The following is a 23,333-nucleotide window of genomic DNA, read 5'->3' as shown; positions in this document are numbered from 1 at the left end:
TGCTAGTTTACACCTGCACACAGATCTCTTAATTTCTCAGCACTTGATAAGTGCCATTGGGAGGAGTGAATTGGCCTAACAAGAACACATTCCGTGTCAGGCAATATGAGCATTTCATCCAAGGCGTTGTGTGTGTCATGGCTCTCCTGCATATGGAAGCCATATCACTTGACATTGCAGGCAGCAGGAAAGGAGATGCAGATGTAACCAATAATTTTTAAAAACAGTAACATAGAAGCGATTTGTGGTTACAGAGTCTGTGTTCACATTACTGCCTTAAAAGGCAGGTGTTGCTGTGGTCTAAACCACTGAGCCTCTTGGGCTTGCCAATCAGAAGGTTGGCAGTTCAAATCTGTGAGCTCCCGTTGCTCTGTCCCAGCTCCTGCCAACCTAGCAGTTTGAAAGCATGCCAGTGTGGTAGACAAATAGGTACCACTGCGGCGGGAAGGTAAACGGTGTTTCCGTGCGCTCTGGTTTCCATCACGGTGTCTAGCTGCGCCAGAAGCAGTTTAGTCATGCTGGCCATATGACCCATAAAGCTGTCTGTGGAGAAACACCGGCTCCCTCAGCCTGAAAAGCAAGATGAGCGCTGCAACCCCAGAGTCGCCTTTGACTGGACTTAACCTAAACCCTTTTTTAAAAAACAACACATTAGTGCCTTAGAATGCAGCTTGGCTCTGTTCTCAATTAGGAGACGGGGGAAATGCATCAAAAATCAGTACTTCATAAGAAATGACAAGATAGATGCAGCAGAGAGCCATAGATATGGATTGTGGCTCATGTCATGTGTGCACCACTTGGGAGCGCACTGGATGCAGAAGCTGATCTTCCAGGTGGAATGCAATCCTGCCCAGAACAGGCTGAACAGCACTTCCCACTCCAGACAAACCACCAGCCTACAGCAACTCTATCTTGTATGGACTGAAATTCAGATTATTGGTCTCCACCCTGTCAATTCCCTAATGCAGACAATGATTCAGCAATTCCAGAGCTTTGCCTGAGTTTGATTTTTTTTTTTTAAGGGAAACTAAAAGAGAGAGAGAAAGAAATAAATAGTGGTCTGTTTCTGCAGAATACTGATGGCTCTTTCCTCCAAATTGTTGGATGACCTCACTGAGGGGCTTCATGGAGATGTGAAATAGCACGGGAGTCAAGCCAGAATGCTGTGGAACATCATAAGATAACTGGGGCAGAGGAATTCAGCGTCATCTTGGAACCCTGCCGATAATCAAGATGGGAACTGGAGGCACTGCTTTGTAGCGGTCCTGCTCCTATCTTGATTATTGGCAGGGTTCCAATATGACGCTGCATTCTTCTGCCCCATGGCAGTTATCTTACAAAGCAGTGCCTCCAGTTCCCATCCTGATAGGAAACTTTGGGTAATGAGTCTGAATGCCACTAAGAGATCCAAATGAATAAAGAAACACAGTTCTGGCACCTCTCAGGTGGGTGCCATTGTATTATAAGAGAACAAGAGAGGCGTTCCGGGTGAGTTCCAGCACCTGTTTTCCTATAAAAATAGCAATGGAGATGCACACCCAGGTGTATATCTACCCACAATGGCTATGCACGTGTATTTTTTTATTGGAATACTTGCATACCATTTTCCAACCCAAAGTTTCCAAAGTGGTTTACAAAGGTGACTTGCAAGCAGGTTTGAATAAAGTTGGGGTTTGTTTGTTTTACATTCTCAGCAGAGATGGGGTTCTGCATCTGGATCCACCCTGGAACAAAGGAAGAGACTCCTTCCCCTGATGCTTGCCTGCTCTGGCTTTTGTGGCCTCCGTGGGAGGGGGGGACAGTGAGCAACTCCTTGCCCCAGGTTAGAATGCCTGCGTCAGGTGGGAAGGCAGGGCTGTTGCTGCTATCAGCTGTGATACCAGTCAGCTGATTTGACGGCAGTTAGAATACTCACGTAGACAAGAGTGCCTGGCATGCTCTGGTGCCTGGGGTCACGAACACAACTGAATGACTGAACAACAACAAAAATACTCACAAGACGGACCTGATGAATTTGTCATCCTCCCTCACCAAGGCCAGCGGAGGTTCTGGCCACCTTCTGCAACAGCATCCTTCCTTCAAAGTTGCCATGTGCTGATTCCATTGCCACATCTAGGCAGTTGCAAAGATCACTGGCCCAGATCCTCCAAGTGCCCCTATTTTCTAGGGACAGTTCAGGATTTATAGAAGCCGTCCCAGTTTCTGATTTGATCCTGGAATGCCCTGCTTTTCCTTAAAGGTAAAGGTACCCCTGACTGTTAGGTCCAGTCGCGGACGACTCTGGGGTTGCAGTGCTCATCTCACTTTATTGGCTGAGGGAGCTTCCGGGTCCTGTGGCCAGCATGATTAAGTGGCTTCTGGCGAACCAGAGCAGCGCATGGAAATGCCGTTTACCTTCCTGCCATAGGGGTACCTATTTATCTACTTGCACTTTGACGTGCTTTCAAACTTCTAGGTTGGCAGGCGCAGGGACTGAGCAACAGGAGCTGATCAGCAAGCCCTAGGTTCTGTGGTTTAGACCACAGCGCCACCCACGCCCCTCCTGCTTTTCCTTAGGACATCCCTATTTTCATCAGAGAAATGTTTGAGGGTATGGAGTTATGTGACCCCTGGAGCCATCTGAGGGCAGCCCTGTATAAGGAAGCTTTTTAATGTTTAATGTTTTATTATCCTTTTATATATGTTGGAAACTGCCCAGAGTGGCTGGGGCAACCTAGTCAGATGGGTGGGGTATAAATAATAAAATTAAAGTAATATTATTATGGAATAGAACATCCATGTTTTTCATCATAGAAATGTTGAAGGTTATGCTGGCCAATTAATAGGCAAAAGTCCAATCTATTCTGGAAATTTTACACAAAACATTGCAAAGAGCAGATTATGTCGTCTCCTCAATTTCATCACATTGGTCTCCTTAAAATCATAAAATGACTTTGCAGTCATGTAGAGCAATACTATGAATGACTATTCTGAAGTGAGGCCCAATGAGTGCTACCTACTCCTTAAATGTGCCTAGAATAGCAGCCTTAAATATTAATTTCATTAGTTGCTTCAAACAGCTTCTCTAGCAAGATTGCGGAAAAGGAAATCTTAATGTTTGTTTGGGGAATATTTCAGTGGTAAAGTTTAGCAATGTATTTTGCATTTCATGGAAGCGTGGTTAAAATCAGTTAATTATTAACCTCTTCCATACTTGTGGTTGCTGATTTCATGATTCCTGTCTTCTGAGTAACATAGATGTTTTTGAAGTCTTGCACACTCGGGTGATTTCATCCTACAGTTCTGATGTCTAAATACTGCATTACCTCACTGGATTCCTCCAACTGTGTGTGTGACTGCCTGCCTACCAATTTTCACCCCACGTCAACCACAGAATCGCAAGGAGGAATATTTTATTACGTAGCTTCCTCTTTTCAGCATAGCACCAAAGGCCAGAGAAATTGCCTTGGCACATCTCAGGCTATTTCCAGCTAGGGATGGAGGAGAAATTTGGTTCACTTCACGTTAATGCAAATCAACTTAATCTGCACTTCCCAAAACAATATGAAAACTGGAACACAGCCATCCTTCAAAATATGCACTTATCCAAAGTTTATGATGCAGTTCTTCAATCAAAAAAATGTGTTCAAAAACGCATATATTGAGGTAAAGTATTCCTAAAAAAATGCATATCCTAGTAAAGCAATATACAAAAATATTGGGCAAATTGCTTGCAAAAATGTTACTGGGGAGTTGGGTACACCATGTAAACACCTGATTCTTCCACCTTAAATCAGACCCCAGTTATACATGAAGCAAGGCTTTGATTTCTTTCTTTCAGAAAGAACAGAGCGTGACTGAAAGCAAGAGATGGATTTCATCTCTTGCTTTCCATCATTAGCAATGCCACTGCCACCAGGTATTTAAAAAATGCAAAGCACAGGCCCATGAAAGACATTTGCTTCTGGGAAAATTAAAATGACCTGTGGCTGGGGGAATACTTTGCTCAGCCACTTTGCACACAAAGTAAAAATAGATATCAAAAGTAAAATGGGGGGAGGAGGCAGGGGATCCGGGATCCAGGGTAACAGGCCCAGGGCCCCTAGGCTACCCGCTAACAACACTAAAATTTGCACATGGAAGTGAACCAGCATGAACTGGAGGATGGTTGTCTGCTTGCAATTGTGTGGAGAGTTCAGCATAGAAGAAACTGCAGCCAGATTCAGTTACTGTGAAGGGAAAAGCATTCTGTAGCCATCCAGACACATTCTATGCCTTGGCATGAGCACATGGTCATGTGGGCGCCTTGAGAGTAGGTTACAACACCTGCGCTCCTCACAGGACATTTTGCTGATGTGTCACACCAAACGGAGCCATGCTTTGATCTAGTGCATTGTGTGAAATCAAAGCTCATGGTTTAGTTCTCTCCAGACTAATCACGCTCTGTAACCACACCTTGCCCTATAGCTTACAGCTCATTCTGCCTGGAATAGCTGAACCACGAGCCAAACCATAGCCTAGCTCAGAACAGTGCGGCAGCAAAAGAGCTGGGTGGGAGTCAAGCAGACGTGATCTCTGCTCTTGGGGGCTACACCTTTGTGCTAAGTCATGGCTTGCTGGCGTGCGATGCGCAAAGTAGGCACCTGCCTTGTAAACGAATATACCTCTCCATCTTGGCCTAGATGAGATCAAACATTTATGATGTATCATTTATGATGGGGCCAGCCTATGGCCCTCTAGGTGTTGTTGATCTGCAGTTCCCATCAGGTCCAGTCATAGGAGCCAACTTCTGGGGGCTGAGGCCCCTTCGCCCTCCCCAATAATATATTTGAGGGGGCAGCACCCCAAAGTTGGTGGGCATTGCCATTCAAATGGTGTGTGCGCACCGCACTTTTCAAGCTGGTCCCCCTGAGTCCAGTTAACTTCACCAAATGGTCAGGAATGGCTGGAGTTGCATGTAGGTCACAACATTTGGTGGAGGACACAGGTTTCCCACAACTGATCCAAAATGTCCATCTATTGAAAACAGTGGGAGCCTATTAATTAATTATTATTCACTTTCATGCCCACCTTAAAATATTGCTGCATTTGATTGTGTTATCACATTTAACAACTTTGTTTTCTGACTGCATTCTTCTCTGATTCATTTGCATGTATATTTTCCAGTTAACTAGAAAACCTCAAACAAAGTCAAGTGTCCCGGATGTGATTTGACAGGCCACAAAGTCAAATAAACTGAGAAGGGGAAGTTGTCAGTAGGTGCATGAGATATTGTTATGTGAATCTCTGAGCGGTGAGAGACTTCAGGGGTGCCAGCACTGACCCAGCCTTCAGTTTCCTTGAGGTCACCGGAGGCTGTGGTGACTTATGATCGATGGTTTAATTTACACACATCTGCATCCTGAGCATCAGATGGCAGGGCTTACAGTGTTAACATGACAAAGTATCTTGGTTCCTCATTAGGCTTCCAGAGAGGCCCCCTCAAAGCCATGGGTTTGGTTTCTGCACAGAGAGCAAGAGAAGTCTCTGCTGATAGCCTGGCCCATTGCTCTCCTGCCCCTAAAAGGACGTCGCCTCTAGCCAGGTGGGGTGGAGTGGGGAGACCCATCCCCTCCGTCTGGAGGGAAATAGTTGGAAAGTCACATGGGTTAAGTAAGAACGTTGTGTACTATATCAGTTTTACTTCTGACTGTTCTGTGGCTGAGAGGCCCTACCTGCCTGAGGAGGGAGAAAGGGGTGAGATCTTGCTAGCTGCTTGAAGTACCAAGTAATGCTTTCCTGGATGAAACCGGTGTTATAGCTCCATAATTCCTAGGCCCAATTTTGGTACTGAAACTGCCTCGGGCACATAGCTGTCAACCGTCCCTTATTTGGCGGGAAACTCCCTTATCCCAGCTCCGTGTCCCGCTGCTGTCCCTTATTGATGATGTCTCTTAAATTTCCCAGGTATCAAAGGTAGCAGCTCCTCTCCCTCCCTCCCTGCCGGCCAGGGAGGAGGGAGACTCCAACTGTGTTGGTTGGCTGCGTTGCTCACCCAATAAGGAGTCTAAGAATGACTGGGGGGTGGAGCTTGCATGCCTTGTGCCGATCAAATTGGCCGCGTTGCCTGGGGAATCGCCTTTGCTCAGCGCTTCCCAGCGGAGAGGTGATGGTGGTTTTCCTTGCTACATCCCCTTTGCCGGGTTGCTGCGCTGTGGGAACCACTGCTTGAGGCTTCGTTTGGCTGCTGCCTGCGCTTTCTGCCTTTGGCTTGGAAGGGCTCAGAAGTCGAACATACCTGTGCCCGTAAAATCCCTTATTTTGGCTGCTGATCCCTTATTTTTGAGGCTGCTGGTCCCTTATTTTCAAATCTGTAAGTTGACAGCTATGCTTGGGCATCCTGTATTATGGCCTTTGTCAGAAGAGAGACTGGGGGAGTATTTTAGGTTGTGTGCAAGTTTAGATTGTTTATCTTTTATTCTAATTATCTCTCTTTTTAAGTTGCTTTGAGTTTCACCTTTACCCCACCCAAAGTAGCTAATAAATAAAATTATTATTATTATTATTATTATTATTATTAATAGTGTCAGCCTGAAATCTGTTTTTAGGCTGAAAAGTCAAACCAAAACAGACCTGACAGTGACAAGCAGAAACTTGGGCAGAGATCACCAGCTGCATCTGCTGCCTAGCTATGACCTCAGCCTTTTGAATCATGACAGTTATCACAGACCCAAATTAGCATAGGACTCTTTGTTCTTATCCTGCCAGAAGATTGCGCTGAAAGGATCTGGCTATCCACTTCTCATTGCAAAGCCTCATAAAGTTTATATTGATCAGTTTGTTCCTGTGATGAAATTCCATAAAATAATTACTACCTCTTTCCTGGTATCTAATTAGACACAACTGAGCTAAGGATTAAGACACATGTTCTGCCTGGCTGTAGGAAAGTAAACAGTAAACAGGAAATATGAAGCAATTCCTCAATGGATCCTTAAGTGCTGGTCCTTTACTTTAATAGCATGTGTACAACCTTCTCTTGCTTCCTGTCAAGATGATCAGTCAGTCGCTGTCAATATGCAATTTTCCCCCTCCTAACTTTTTTCCATGGATTTCCCCCAATTGGTCAGAATTAAAGAAAGCCAAACCCATTCACACACATAGAAGGAAGCAAGGGGGAACTTTGCTAATATGGGATCCTGAGTGAGGGAAAAATTGGGGTGTGCGTGTGTGTGCGCGCACTCACTCACACACACACACACGTTGCAGTGGCTCCAGTGGGGCTGGAGAAGTACCAAGTTGTCTACTTGGAGGTGGTACTGTAGTGGCACGGAGGAGAGCTGCCTACCCAATCCAGCCACCTGGGGCCCACAAGGGGATTCCAAGGGGCCCCTCCAGCCCTGATGTGCCCAGGGCACACAAACTGGGGTTGGGGAAGGGTCCTCCTGGCTGCACCTCACAATCCTCTGCAGTGGGGGCCTGGCACGTGCCTCTAATGCTCAGCGGAGGAGAAAGGGGTGTGTGGTGGGGGTGGTTTGCCCCGGGTGTCACCACTGAGGGGAGTGACAAAATGCTAGGCAGCACTCACTCTGGGGCCTGCAGCGCGCCCAAGCCATGTGACTCTCCTTGGAGTGACGTGGTGGCTTGGGTGCCCACAGGCTCTGCGCTGCCCCAAACGGTCCGCCCGCTGCCTCGCCCTCAGCTGTAGGGTGGCTGAGTGGGAGGAGGCAGGCAGACTCCTCGGAGGCCCCATGAAGTGTCCTTTCCCAGCTCGCCCTGCCCCTGGGCACAGGGCACCCAATCGGCTTGCTCCGCTGCTGCCCATGCCATCCCTTCACCTCTGGAAGCACCCCCAGGATTGGGACCTCCCTGGTGGCTGCAGCTCCCTCAAGTGACACCTGAGCCTGGTCCAGGAAAACAAGTCTCCTGGCTGTAGCAGAGACGCTGAGAGAGCAGGAGAAGGAGGAGGAGGAAGAAGAAGCAGTGACCAGAGCAGCTGCACCAGCTCTGACCATGAGGTGCCTCGTCGTCCGTAGGTAGGCCTCGGGGTGCTCCCTTAGCTTGGCACCCTGTGCAGGTGTGTACCAGCTGCACCACCCTAATTCCAGCACCAGTGTGGAAGGAAGGAAGGAAGGAAGGAAGGAAGGAAGGAAGGAAGGAAGGAAGGAAGGAAGGAGAGAAGGAGGGAGAGAGGGAAAGAGCAAGCAAGCTTGGCACCAATGCACACTTTGTTTGCTTTTCCCTTTGTTGGGTGCATGGATTTTTTTTAAGAGTGTGGGTGGGGCCACATGATTATTTATTTGGTGGGACTGTGAAATATCAAAAGATGATGTCTACTGAATGATTTGCAAGGTGGGAGGAGGAATTATCAAATGAGAGCCCGGTTGCCTAGTACCCTTATTGAAAGCAGCCATGTGCAAGTAAGGCTCAAGCAGGACTGCTCAGGTGTAACTCTAAATTTATGTTGGGGGGGGGGTGGACATTTGTGCCTGCTGCCCCCTTCACTGGCCCTGTTCTGCATGTGCAGCAGAACGAAGTAGAAAACATGAAAAGGTACCGTGGACTATGCCTGCAGCTCGCAGGGTTTCCTGCAAGTTCGAAAAGCGAAACAAAACAGCTCACACTTCAAGGAGAAAGTTCTTTGCTTAGCGCGAGAGAAAATTAAAAACCCTGATTCCCACTTGTGACCTGAAGCAATCTTAGGGTTGCATCCTAAATGTGCCAAGACTGATGTTGGTTTTCCTAGCTTGTCAGAACATATCAACCTTATTCTTGGCTACAAAGCAAATCTTAATATATAATACTCCCTTCTCTCTTCTTTCTACTATTTCTTCCTTTATTTTTATTTTTTACAGAAAATAGAAATGGTGAGGAAAAAGAAAAGCTGCTGTCAAAAATGCTTTTGTTTTCATGATGCAGAGAAATCCTGGGGAAATCCACCACAGAAGACTTCTCTCATGCTGCTTGTGACATCTTCATTCAAGCATAACATGTTTTTATTCCCTCCAGAACAACTCTTTGAAAAATGGCTTTTAGTAAGACTCTTGAGTGCCATTACCCTCATCTTCTCCTCCCGCTGGTAATCTTTAGAAAAAGAAAGGCATGCTGAGACACCATCATGTTCCGTGTATCCCCGTCCCTCTGAAGGATTTGGATAAACTGTGAAGCAGGTTCTGGTCTAACTCTCCTTTTCTACCTCCTTTTAACTGGTAATTGCTGCACTATTTCTTTCTGGAGGAAAGTGTACTGGGTTACTTTCCTTGGTCTCCCCAGTCAGAGCAGATCTCCAAATGGAGAGCATTTAGGATTCAGGATAGACAGTAACAAAAGAGGAAGTGGTCCAACAGCACAAATGAAACCAAAAAAGATCCACTTTTACCTTAATGCAGTGAAGGTGATCCATTTAGGGCAGGCTTCCTCAAACTCAGCCCCCCAGATGTTTTAAGACTACAGTTCCCATCATCCCTGACCACTGGTCCTGCTAGCTAGGGATCATGGGAGTTGTAGGCCGAAAAACATCCGGAGGGCCGAGTTTGAGGAAGCCTGGGTTAGGGCAAGTGGGGCACTGCCCATTGGCTATCCCTCCTTAGTCTTGGCTTTTCCTTTATAGAATTCAGTAGAAAGAAAGATGAGGGCAAAACGAGAATTAGTTGGCTCCGCCTGCCATTGGCTCTAGCGCCACCTACTGTTGGGCTCCCATTGGGCATCATCCACTACTGATTTTATAGGGATGTGGGTGGTGCTGTGGTCTAAACCACTGAGCCTCTAGGGCTTGCTGATTGGAAGGTTGGCAGTGATTGGAAGGTCCTGCAACGGAGTGAGCTCCCATTGCTTTGTCCCAGCTCCTGCCAACCTAGCAATTTGAAAACATGTAGAAAAATAGGTACTGCTGCTGTGGAAAGGTAAATGGCGTTTCCGTGCACTCTGGCACTCGTCATGGTCCTCCGTGCACCAGAAGCCTTTTAGTCATGCTGGCCACATGACCCAGAAAACTGTCTGTGGACAAACGTCAGCTCCCTAGGCCTGAAAGCAAGATGAGCACTGCAACCCCATAGTCGCCTTTGACTGGACTTAACCATACTGATTTTATTATATTTGGAAAAATGCAAGCTGGTCTAAACTCGTTGGTATTTATGAGGGACAATAAATTGGATATGGACTTAGTCCTACTTAACAGACATTCCATTGGTACGCTAGCCATGATAGACTTACGTCCTGTTGATTTCAACAGGTCTGCTCTAAGCATAACTAAGTCTTGATCCAACTCAACTTAAATTTTGTAGTGTAAATATGTCCTAATAATTTGCCTCACAGGCCGGCCACCAAAGAGTCACTGAATTATATGATGCAGTACTTAAAAGAAGAAGTGTGCATGTCAAGCAATGTAAACATGCAAATATGGAGCAAAAGAAGCAAGACACTAAAAACAGGGAGTTTTCTGCTGTAAAGTGAACAAGTAAAGCAGAGCACAGAACTTGCTCTTGTGTGCCTGAAGAATCTTTGCTTATGTTGTGGAAGAAGGCCAGCACACATGATAAATGACTTTATCTTGTTTAACGATTTATTGCAGGCTACCCTAGCATTACATGCCCGTAACTTTATTATATCTAATTGTGCAGCTTGTGATTTTATTTCCTGCAAGCATATGTAGAGATAGATAATATATCCTAACTGAGTTTCCTTTGGTTCCTAATTCAAGAAAAGGGACAGAGAACTGTGTGCTATCAAGAACAGTTAAGTCCCTAGGAGTCTGACTAGGAAAAAAGACAATAAACTGTTGAATTTAACTGAATATGTACTGTGTGTACAACACAGAACATTGTTGACTCTGAACCAGACATACAGAATGCTAAATTCAATATTCAATGGGTTCATTGAGAAACTCAGTCTTTGTGAGTCCCAATGTGAATGGCCCTGATCTGCAACTCCTGACCTAGACCAATGTGTAGATCGGAACTTAGACCACAACCCTAAACACTTTCACCTGGAAGTAAGTCTCATTCAACTACCTTCTACAGGCCTCTCAAGGCAATTTACATATGTACCATAAAAATAACTAAAATGTTTTTAAAGTTTTTTTTTAAATGTGGCTGATGATTTATTTGATTTCCTTCACCATACAGGCTGTGGTTCCCTCTTTCTTCTCTGATTTGGGTGAGGAATGAGGATCACTTCAGGACTCGGAGGGGGGAATGAGCCCTGATGAGGTGGGAGACCCAGAGGCTACCCCCTCCCAGCCTGTGGAGAATGAGCAGAGGCTGTGACAGAGCAAGAGGAGGAAGAGGAGGTGCACCTGGCGATGTCTTCCAGAGGGAGGAGGTTTCTTAAGAGGTCCCTGAAGAGAAGAGAAGAGAGAGCCCCACCCCAAGAGAAGTGCCTGTCTTCAGGCCAGGAATTCCCGCGGGGGGGGGGCTCTCATGAGTAATTGAGCAATCCCCAGCTCTGCTTTAAAGTTTGATGAGTAGGTGGGGAAACTTGTTGGAACAACTCGGTGTCTTCCATGCATTCCTGGAGTCTTGCTACTACTCGTGAACTCTTGAACCTTGGTCTTTGTTCTTGGTCCAGATTTATTGGTGCTACTCTTCTGCCTTGTAAGAGCACTATCCCTAGAATTTTCATTTACTTTGCCACTGAGTTTTTTAACTGTTAAACTGCTGCAATAAAAGTTTACTACTTTACTTTGAAGTAAGCATCTCTGTGGTCTGGGCTTTGAAGATAAGATTCAATATAAGAGACAATATACAGCCTTGTCGTACTCCTTTCCCAATTTTGAACCAATCAGTTGTTCCATATCCAGTTCTAACTGTAGCTTCTTGTCCCACATAGAGATTTCTCAGGAGACAGATGAGGTGATCAGGCACTCCCATTTCTTTAAGAACTTGCTGTGGTCGACACAGTCAAAAGCTTTTGCATAAGAAGTAGATGTCTTTCTGGAACTCACTAGCTTTCTCCATAATCCAGCGCATGTTTGCAATTTGGTCTCTGGTTCCTCTGCCCCTTCGAAATCCAGCTTGCACTTCTGGGAGTTCTCGGTCCACATACTGCTTGAGCCTACCTTGTAGAATTTTACAGTCAAGAATAGGTGGGTCCTAATATATCAAGTGTCCAAGGCCACAATAAAGAGGTGCATCTTCCGCATAGGACCAAAAAATACACAATGAAAGTTGCAGACACACCGCTGTGGGGAAGAAACTCCATAACTTAGACACTGCCATAGGATTGCCACCCACAACATCTGCAGAGAATTCCTCCACCCCAACTTAACCTACTGCTGATGTCACAGCATTCTGCATTTCCCCACACCCAGTTCCCATCATTTGCTGCGGCTGCTGCTGAAGCATCCAGAGACCATATTCCATAGAAGCTCCTACCTAGGAGAAAGCCGCCCACAGAACTTCACTTTGGGGGCAACAGAGAAATGTCCATGAATTCATCCATGCATGCCACAAAAGAACCCTATTGCATTCATGACAGATGCAGTAAGAATAATGAAATAAATTCATAGAATTGTAGAGCTGGAAGGGACCAGGAGTTGTCCCCAAAATTGATATGCCTCACCTGCTCTACTTTTAAAGATGCAGAACGGGATCCATTCTTCATAGAATCAGCGAACTGAAGAGTTGGAAGGGACATCGAGGATAATCTAGTCCAACCCCCTGCAATGCAAGAATCTCAAAGCATCCATTACAGATGGCCAACCAACTTCTGCTTCAAAGCCTCCCATGAGGAGAGTCCACAACCTTCTGAGGGAGTCTGTTCCACTGTCAAACAAATCTTACTGTCAGAAAGTTCTTCCCAATGCTTAATGGGTAACGTCTTTCTTGTAGCTTGAATCCACTGGTTTGAGGAGAAAACAAGCTTGTTCCATCTTCCATGTGGCAGCCCTTTAGGTACTTGAATATGACCATAGTATCTCCTCCTTTCCAGGCTAAACATACTGAACTCCCTCAACTGTTTCTCATAAGGCTTGGTTTCTAGACCCTTGATCATCTTGGTTGTCCTCCTCTGCACACATTCCAGCTTGTCAATATCCTTCTTCAGTTGTGGTGCCCAGAACTGGACACAGTATTCCAGGTGTGGTCTGGTCAAGGCAGAATAGAGTGGTACCATGACTTCCCTTGTTCTGGACACCATACTTCTGTTGATGCAGCCTAGAATAGCATTAGCTTTTTTTTTCTTTTTTTTTTTTTTTTGCTGCTACATCTCACTGTTGAGTCATGTTAAGCTTGTGGTCTACTAAGATGCCTAGATTCTTCTCACATGTACTACCAGCAAGCCAGGTGTCCCCCATCTTATATTTGTAAAGCTGGTTCTTCCTGTCGAAGTGTAAAAACTTACTTGTCCCTATTGAAATTGTATTTTGTTAGTTTGGGCACAGTTCTCCAATCTGTTAAGGCAGTGGTTTTCCAGTTTTTTGAGTCCATGGCTCCCTTGACCAACCACATTCTTTCTGTGGCTCCACTGGGGGACCCACTTAAACTAGGGGTTTCATTACAGGATGCACACAAGTGGGGATTCTCCCGTTCCCCCTCACCCCTGCCCTGCCCCGTCCCACCCCACTCCTTTTCGATGCCGTTTTTGGTGTGTGTGTAAGTGGGAACGCACATGCTGACAGGAACCCAAGCAATGCAGGCACCAGATCAGGAATGGAAACAACCATCTCCCCCCAAAATGGCACACACAAGCCACTTCTCCCTCCCTCACTGGAGAGATCTCAACCTGCATCCCCCTTCCCACAGCAGTGACCCCTTCACACCCAGCACAGGCTCTCTGAGGTGCAGATTTACTCCCAAGTCAAAGCGTTTTTTCTCCATTATGCTCCCTCAAGCAGCAGATTAAAGGGGCACCATTAACACTCCCTCCCCCCAGCAGTCACTATCAGCTGGCCTGACCCAGCCAAAGCAGCCAAACAGCAGCAGATCAAAAAGGCAACTGCCTCTGAGAAGCAAGAAGACACTGAAAATTGCTGGCTTACTTACACATTAACAACAGGCAAGGGCAGCCAAATCTCTAGTTAGGGACACCAGCAGAGGCATACTTTCCCTTATTATGGGACATGCTTGTACTCTACCTCACTCTGAGCTTGTGGAAGGAGCCTCTATGTAAGCGTACCAGAAATGGAGAGCAGGGGGAGGGGAGAGACTCGGAATCTAGGAATCTGGGACTGGGAGGCAGTGAGGAAGAGGAGGACTCTAGGAAGCAAGACCACTGCAAGTTAAAGACACAGGCTCCTCTGAATGTTCTTTGGAGAGAAAGGGAGGGAGATAATGCAGGAATATATGGGCTGCAAGTTAATGAAAGGATGCCTCTGACCCCAGGCCTCCCTCGATGCTCCTCAAGTCTCCCCAGGGCGCCACAGCACACTGGTTGACAACCACTATGTTAAGGCTATCTTGAATTCTGATTCTGAGATTCTGAAACTCTGAGAACGGCGATGGAAAATCAATCAACCGGGACAGCTATCAACTTTCCCCCTGAAGAAGTATTAAAGAAACTGGAACTAAACTGAAGTAACTATTAAAGTGTTAAAAGAGCTGCAAGCTCCATTATTTTATTTTGTGCCTACTTATTGGTGTTGCAAGTCCCATACAGGGATATTATGACGGAAAGATGATGAAAGAACAGGATATCTCCTATTCTGTCTTTGCAAATTTAGCTGCACTTAAAAGGATAAAGTAACATTTTGTAAACTCTTGAACACATCCCTGAAGAAACTCACAGGCAGCCAGGTTCTATATGTGTTTACTCAGAAGTAAGCCTTACTAAGTTCAGTAAGGACATATTGCCAAGTAACTGCATATCAAATTTTAAACATAGCTTTTTTTTTAATCTGATGAAATATCAGTTTTACTTTAACTTATTTATAGTAAGAAGATATAGTTGTTTCATTTATTCATATTTATATGACTGTAGACACACATTCTCATCCATACATTCATATTTACATATAATATTTTAACCTTTCTTACCTTGTAAGGCCAGGAACAGAATACATAAGTAACTCTTCAGAAATGAAATATGCCTAGGAAGCTCTCAACTGCTATAATTCTGATCACATGAGTGTTGCTAATAAGCATTTGAGAAAAGAAAATGCATCCTATTGCTCCTCTTTCTGCCTTTCAGAAGGCTTTTTCGCAATTATTTTCCAATTCCCCTACTGGGCATAACAGCCATCATTCACTCATACCTTCCTAGCAGCTTTAAGGAATGTTCAGCTACCTTCAGAAACCCTTTCCACAATCAATAAAGGAAACACTACTGAAGAATTACACCCTCATTTAGGTTGCAGGCTCAGAAATATTTAAAAATTCCTTAAACTTCACCATCCACACCACACACTGAAATTGTGGAGAGAAATTTTTACAAACATGAATTTTGGGACCTAGACTACTAAAATGTTTTGCGAAAATCCTCATCATTTTGGTCAACTCAGCTTCACCATCCTTAGCTTAGCTGAACCTTGGGATCCATATATTTCAAGAAGTTTAAAACTATTCGATTTATGAGTTCCAGTTCACCGAATGACAGTATCCACAGGGTTTTGGAGGCTAAATTAGAAATGATAATAAATTGGCAGCGAGCCACAGTGCAGTCCACAAAGGCGGCACAAAAGATGGGAAGATAACGGCAATGGTGCTCTGCAGAGCTTTTATCTGCCCCATACTTTTAGATTTGAAGGGTGCCGGCCCAAAGCATTTTGGCACAAGGTGAACCCCAAAATGGCGGCAGGGGGGCTGACAGAGAAGGAGGGGTGAGTGAAGATCTATGTTGGGAACAAGGCAGAGAATCAAATCAACCTTCCATGAGGCACTGGGGAAGGGGAAGGAGTCCAGTCTGAATCACGTTGGTCAGGTGAAGACTCCAAGAAAGACCAGGGGGCAGCCTCCATCATTTCCTTCCTAGGGGTGGGAGGAGACCAGCTGCCCCATCCAGAAGGTGGCAGATGCAACTACTTAGGAATGTGCCACAGACGTCATTGCATTCGGCAGGGACCAGATATGCTACCCTGTTGATCCTGCTGCCTAAGGTGGTTTGGTTGCCCCACCTTGCCTCTTGGGTGGGCCGGCCCTAGATTTGACAACAGTCTTGCAATTTTTATTTAGTGCTCCACTGAAAAATATGCTTTCAGAGTCTTCAAATGCTGTTCATATTAGAAGTAAGAAGTATTTATATTAGCGTGGGAAATATGGCCCCTGCAAGGTCAGGAGCATAGATGGCACTTTCAGCCTGCAAAACATTTTGGATTGGCAAACAAGATATGAAGGATTTAAGTTCGATAACTCAGGGCATATCTGAAAAGGGAATGACTGTACCACTCATGTGGCTTCAATCCAATACATACTAGAGCTCCTGGCTTAAATGGGCACTCAAAGTAAGTAGCATATTTACTGGAACAGGAATACAAGGCCTTCCCATTAAACCAGCCATTCAGCAACGCTGTTGCACGAATGTTGCCACCATGCTTTCTGCCAACTCTCCATATCATCCTCTGGAACTACCTGCTGTTTGGGAATCGTTGTTGCCTCTCCCTATTTATTTTGGTGCAGAGACTATAATCAGAACCTGCATGGCTGAAACAATAATTTAATTGATGTGTTCATTATACCTACACCCCATTCCTCCTTCAAAGAACCTCGCAGCAGTTCCTGCAAGCCTTAACAGATGTCAGGGCCTGGTGGAGGCCTTGACAAATGTGTGGCGGAGGGGTTTGACCCAGGAGATGGGGCAGCGATTATGGGGTTTTCTGCCACCTGCAAGGCAGGAGCCGGGATGTGGGGAGGGGAGGAATGGCCACAGCTGCCACAACTGGAGATGGATATGCAGGGTGCATTGGAGGAAGCAAGGCACAGGCCGGTCGAATCTCTGCCAGCCTGTGTCCTAGAACCAGGAGGGACTTGGAGAGGGAAGAGCAGTGATGGCTTTCATGGAAGAGAAGCCTCAGGTTGCACACGCACACCCCATCAGATGAAGGTGATATGAGTAAAGAAAACTGCTCCTTTTCCCTTATGGGGCACCAAGAGCCCATATAGAGTCCTTCTGTAGGTTCTCTATCGGTAGGAGAAAATAACAGAGACCAACTAGAGAATATTGAGAAGCAAAGCAGCTGGTAAGCCTGATCTTTATTAATTGTTGCAACAGGGTGCTCCCCCACACACAGGAGAGAGGAGGAGGACCTAGAATAAAGGTGTGCCCGCCCTTATACAGACATTTTAAATTATCTGCCCTGGAGTCCAAGACCCCCCCCCCCCAGAAACATCATACATACATCACAGAAGGGGTGTAGCCCAAGACTACCCCCCAGATACATCATATCTTCATCACAGAAAAGGCAGTCTATAGCAGAAATCTGAGTGCATTGTTTTACCCTGTCTGCCAGGTTACCTGTTAAACTGGCTCACCCTAGTCACACCTTAAGGCAGGATTGTGAGGACAGAGACAATGGGGAGGTTTCTGCATTTCCTTCAACCTTGTAGAGAAATATTTGAGGTGACTGAAAGAGTCAAAATGGCTTTAGGACTTTTCCTATGGGTTTCAGACATGTGGTTTATATATTTATATATGTGTTTGCTTGGTACATTTATGAAGGAATATATATATATATATATATATATATATATATATGACCTAAAAATTCTTATCACAAAGGTAAATATGCTGCGGAGGGAGGTTGCAGTCCCACTGATGCTGCAGCTGCTCTGCAGAGCACAGACCTGGGAACAACTGCCTAGAGGCTAGGAGAGTCTTGCATGTGTGTCCAGGGCACTGCAGGAGTTGCTGTGAGGGCAGATTTTCGTTGATAAAGAATTAACTGTCAGGTGTGTGTCTTCCTTGGCTGGGTGTGTGTGTGTGTGTGCCTAGGACAATGTATTATGGTTATTTAATATATATTATTAAGACTTTTCGTAATACATTAGAATAAAAGAACAAACTAGTCTAAACAAAAACAAAGAATCAAGAGAGAAAGAGAAAAAAGAAGAAGGATATTGTTAAGTTGTGGGTGAACATATCAGACGACACAGCGATTCTTCAAACAGCTCTTGTTTATTCCGAGGCCAGAACAGAACTGAACTGAAGGGTTCAGTCAGCCTGCTTATATAGAGCTCCAGTACAACATAACTGTAACAATTTTCTAAAACTATCCAATCAGTGGACGTCACTTTTGATCCCTTATTTGCATAACTATCTACAGTATCCCCCTGCTGGCCCAGGGTGAGAACTTCAGTACATAACAGTCCTCCTTCACAGGTAGATCTTTGCTTGTCTCACACAGAGAAAGGTGAGCCCTCCCAGCTCTCACCTGAGAGCCTTCCTTTCTCCTCCCAGCCTCCCACCTGGGAGTTCTTCGCTTCCCTGCCTCTCACACAAGGTCCTTCAACACTTTCATCTGCATGTTAACCAGGCCTTAAGCCTGGGTTGGGGATCACTCACAATACAAAAAAAGAGATGAAAACGCAAAAGCAAAAGAGAAAGAAACAATAGAGATACGGAGACAGAAGGGAGAGATGGGGGGAGGAGAAAGAAAGGAAGCGGAGGTGGTTAAGCATTAACAAAATTTCCAAAAGAGGTACTTCCGATTTCCCATTGGGTTTATGCCATTGGAACCATTGGTCAATACGAACGTCTGTCTACGCCACTTTCTGTCAGGCACATTTCCTCTAAGTTAAAGCATCTCACAGCCATTCATTTCAGTTCCTGATGTGAAAATAAAAAGTTCAATGTCCATAATGCCTAATGCCTAATTATAATTTCCTTTAATAAAATCATTAGTGCAGACCTAAACAATTTTCCCTAGGTGGGGGAATTTCTGCCCACTTAATTAATGTACTTAATTAATTAACTTCCGGCCATAGTGGCTAGTGCTCAGGCAATCTGTCCTGCCTTCAAGAAACACAGCTTCATCAAAATACATCTCTAAAGGACGCTTCTCTTCTTCTGAAGGTAGATGTCTAGGTCCCCTTTGCATTAAAAAGTATTGTATTATATCCCTTGGGTTACAGTACAATCCTGGCCATGTCTGCTCAGAAGTAAGACCCACAGGGGAAGTGTGTGTATATGGAAGATTCAGTATTGGTCTCCTTTGCATTCCATGTAACTTAAAAAACCACGATTCTGCTTATTCTGCAAGCAAAGTGACACTTTTTATAAAAAGTCTACATTTCTAGAGAAGATTTTTCCCAAATAGTAACTATATTCATGATTTGCTGATATGTTACTTATCTAAGCAACTGATCCGATGTCTTTTTAACATGACTTCAGGAAACTGCCACTCAGCACAAAAGAGTTTTATCTGGCAGATGAAAGCAGGACCACCCATCGCACCATGTTAATACAGTAATGGCATTGCACTGCAAGTTGCAGCCCACACCCAATTTTTTTCTTTAAAAAAAAAAGGATGACAGAGGAAAATGTAGATAACAGCCAAAGACACTGTGAACAAAATCCAGATCAAAATCGGGTTGGGTTTAAACCAGAAAAATCAAAGGGAGGCAAATTAACGTTTTCCCATAATACTCAGATAAGGTGCTACACATTATTTTTTTAAAAAAGAAGTTTTTTAACCAGGGTGGAGTGGCGTGACCAGTGGCAGACATTTGCTATGCAGCAAAGAAATGCAAAGACCTTCTCACTTTTGGAAAAATGTATGGACTGTTAGAAGAGAGGTCAACAGTTCTGGTAAACGGGACTGGTCGTACTTGTCTATTGTTTCTTGCACTGCTAGGGCTATCTGTAGAGCAGAATATGATTAAAATAAATACAATGAAATTATAATTCCAGGCAGTTCTGGAACACACTGAATTGAATGCAGTAGCAGCCAACAGCAACAGCTATATAGTGAAGGGCTATAGATATTTCTGGTAGGGGCACCTCCCAGTGCCTCAGGTGAGTAGCAAAGGCTGGCATAGATTTCTGCAAGAGCGCTCTGTAAAAGACTGGAAACTGAGGCACGTCAGATGAGCCATGGAAGTTTATTTTTTGCTCAAGGTTTGTCTCCTACATACCCCAAAGCAACCTACTGTGGTAGTGTTGGACTTTGATTGGGAAGATGAGAATTCAAGTCACTATTCAGCCATGATAGAAATTAGGGTGTGTTTCATGGTCCCCGCACATAGTCCCACTTTTGATGGTGAAATGGTCCCCTAATTACCCTTTATCTGGTATGATAAAAGGGCTAATTTGCTAGGCCACTACATTTAAAAGAGGCTTTCATTGGGCAGGGATATAGCTGTCAACAAAACCAATAGGACTGTAAACAGTCAATTAATTTTAATGATATCTGAATTTACCAGCAGGCTATTAGACAGAATGTGCTCATTAACTGTCCCTTCCTGGATGTCACCAGCCCATACCAATTAACTGATCTTTAGGCATTTGTGTGTCTTATGAGGCTTCCATGGTTGCCGAGGCAAGTGTGGTTCTAAGATCCCACAGATATCACCCATACAAGTTAAGCAGATTAATATTGACCAAGAAAAAAATTCTTTACAAATTGGGTTTGTGCCATTTAGATTGCTTATGGTTGAGAAGCTGGATGTTTTTATGGAGGCGAGGGTGGTGGTAAGAGACTTTATAGCTTGATTTTACTGTAACCCCCCCCCCCCAAGAATTTATGGTTTGATTTTTTCCAATATTGTTGAAGACAATCAAATAGGAGGTCAAATAGGAGGTTATGCTTATATCAGTAAAGGTAAGGCTGTTTGGACTTAGAATGCTTTTTAGCTATAATATGTACAAGCTACTAAAACTATATATTTTTTAACAAAAGCTGAAGTAAAAACTGAAAGAGACTAAAAATATATCCCTTTAATTTAATTGACATGGTACCATAAACTTAGCAGACATGGCAGGATCTAAATTTGACATTAATTGTAACATGTACCAATACTAATAGAACAAATCGATTAATGAAATAGAAAAAAACCACAAAATTTGAAGGATCGGCAAATACAGTATTGCTAAACAAAGGGAAAGGAGGATAGACGGAAAGCTAAACACAATATTATTGAGCAAAGGTTTAAAACACAGTTATTACTTAACATTTTCATCAGCTCACTTAAAATTTCTTTGCATAACGTGAAGTCGTTTCCTCCCATAATGTCACATTTTAGGGTGACCAAGAACCCAACATGGGAACAGATGAAAAGACGAGCTGATACAGAAAGGAAGAGGCTTATTCTTCAGGGGCAGAGAGTACATTTGGCCCTCAACTGGAGATATTCCCAAACTGTGTCTCTGAATGGGTCCTTGTGAATGAATGGCTGCCATGAATACATATGGGGAAATAATGACATGCTTCACCCGTTGCTGAGAAAATGCAGGCAGCCCTCACAGAAAGGGAACTGCAAGCAATGCACACCTCACCCCTGGCAATCTGCAAGCCTTAGCCCCACACAGAAGCCCCACCCATGGTAATAATGAGAAATAAAAAACAGGAATTTAGTAGAATTGAAGTCTGACAGACTGCATACTTGCCAGCACTTACTTTTTCTTTTTCAGTCCTTGTTCCTTTGCATCCCTTGTTCTTCAGACGAAAGTCTCTCTGCCATTCTTCCCAAGATGTGTCACGCTCTTTTATACATCTCTCCTCAGAGGGTTAAATGACCTTAATTTCAGTGACCTGGTTGGCTGAGCAATGCAATACGCCCACATTCTCTTTCTCCAAGGACAAATCATTCATTTGAGGTTTTTACCAGGGGTTGGATGGCCATCTGCCATGGACGCTTTAGCTGAGATTCCTGCATAGCAGGGGGTTGGACTAGATGACCACGGGGTCCCTTCCAAATCTACAGTTCCATGATTTTATGAAATGGAGACAGAAGTCTCTTTGGCTCAGTGTTCCTTGGCCCACAAGCACTAGTTTCAAGAGTCACTTCTACTCTCACATGCTTTTCTCCTAGAAGTAGATCACGTATCCTAGAAATATTTTTTCTTGTGTTGCTTGGCATGGATATACGAGGAAGTTGGCTCAGCTGTGAGAAGACAAATTCATTACAGGAGATTGGTTCATTATTCACCCAACTGGGTAGCACTCTTACATTCTTTACATTTTTAAAGAAAGTAAAACAAGTTGTGTGTATTCTATATGTTCTAGGTAATTTTCCAGTTGATATTATTTTTACCAGGGACTGACTTAATTCTCAGAACATGAACATTTCCAATTTCAAAAACTGGAAATGCTTAATCTTTCACCTTTATTTCACCTAGAAGCCGTCACATCACCTAAAGGTCATTTTTCTTGGGCCTGAGGTATGAGGACTTGGGAGGTGGCTCAGTAGAGACAAGACAAATCAGTTACTAAAGACGGATTTACTGCCCATTTGAATAGCTCTCCTACAGTCATTCAACATTTTTTTAAAGAAAAAACAATATTAATGATATGTTCTTGGCAATTTTCCCATTGATATAAATTTCACCAATTACTGGTTTGATTCTCAAACCATGAACCCATCCCTGCTGAGAACAATGCAATGCTTTGTATTATGTAATTAGAGTGTATAAAGTTTAGACAAATTACAAAGATAGGCTTTCTTAACTTTATGATGGATGTGCAGGACACCCCACCTCTAAATGTGGAAAGTTTCTATCAAAGGCAGTATCAGTCCAGTTTCTCGAAACTTTATTCAGATATTTTACCTGAGGAGAAACCTCCAAATTTGTTTCTTTAAAAAATTGATTGAAGCGACATTTCATGGACAATGCTCACTTTAATCAGCAGTATAAAATTAATCCACGCCAACAGTATAAAACTTGTACATTCATAAATGACAGGAATCCCAATATTTGTGGATCTTACATAAAGGTTGAAGATATATTATTGTAGTATCCTCCTGAAAGGGGCTGATGTCCAGCATGCATAATTCAATGATTAAAAAAACCCTGCCAATTTAATGTTGGCTGAAGCACCTCAAAAAAGGGGAACTTGGAAGCCAGGTTTATATCTGCCTTAGCAGATATAAAAAGGTAAAAGGTAAAGGACCCATGGACGGTTAAGTCCAGTCCAAGGCAACTATGGGGTGTGGTGCTCATCTTGCTTTCGAGCCGGCGTTAGTCCACAAACAACTTTCCGGGTCATGTGGCCAGCATGACTAAACTGCTTCTGGTGCAACTGGACACTGTTATGGAAACCAGAGCGCACGGAAACACCGTTTACCTTCCCACCGGAGTGGTACCTATTTATCTACTTGCACTGGCGTGCTTTCGAACTGCTGGGTTGGCAGATGCTGGGACAGAGCAACAGGAGCTCACCCCATCTTGGGGATTCGAACCACTGACCTTCTGATCAGCAAGCCCAAGAGGCTCAGTGGTTTAGACCACAGCACCACCTGCGTCCCTCAGATATATCCCACGGTCCTCACAGATTTTGTGCAATGCTGTAGATG

At 44.3% G+C, this 23,333-nt stretch overlaps 1 protein-coding gene and 1 long non-coding RNA gene across 3 annotated transcripts in view; both read right to left on the bottom strand.

Moving 5' to 3' along the window:
- Window positions 1-21,495, bottom strand: part of SLC2A9 (solute carrier family 2 member 9) — an 89,011-nt gene extending 67,516 nt beyond the window's left edge. The window contains exon 1 of one of the 2 annotated variants that reach the window (XM_083399049.1): window positions 21,437-21,495. The gene's annotated coding sequence lies outside the window, so the exon portion shown is untranslated. Of the gene's footprint in view, window positions 1-14,924; window positions 14,941-21,436 lie in introns of those variants that run through there. The other variant, XM_083399048.1, reaches the window with a different exon arrangement.
- LOC310657941 overlaps window positions 1-23,333 on the bottom strand; it is a 194,110-nt gene that overhangs the window by 67,516 nt on the left and 103,261 nt on the right. The gene's annotated exons all lie outside the window — the stretch shown is intronic.

The sequence above is a fragment of the Podarcis tiliguerta genome (assembly GCF_965153285.1).
Source record: "Podarcis tiliguerta genome assembly, chromosome: 9".
In the NCBI taxonomy this organism is placed as follows: Eukaryota; Metazoa; Chordata; class Lepidosauria; order Squamata; family Lacertidae; genus Podarcis; species Podarcis tiliguerta.
Note: the sequence above shows the minus strand (reverse complement) of the source record. Positions and strands in the feature narration are given on the sequence as shown.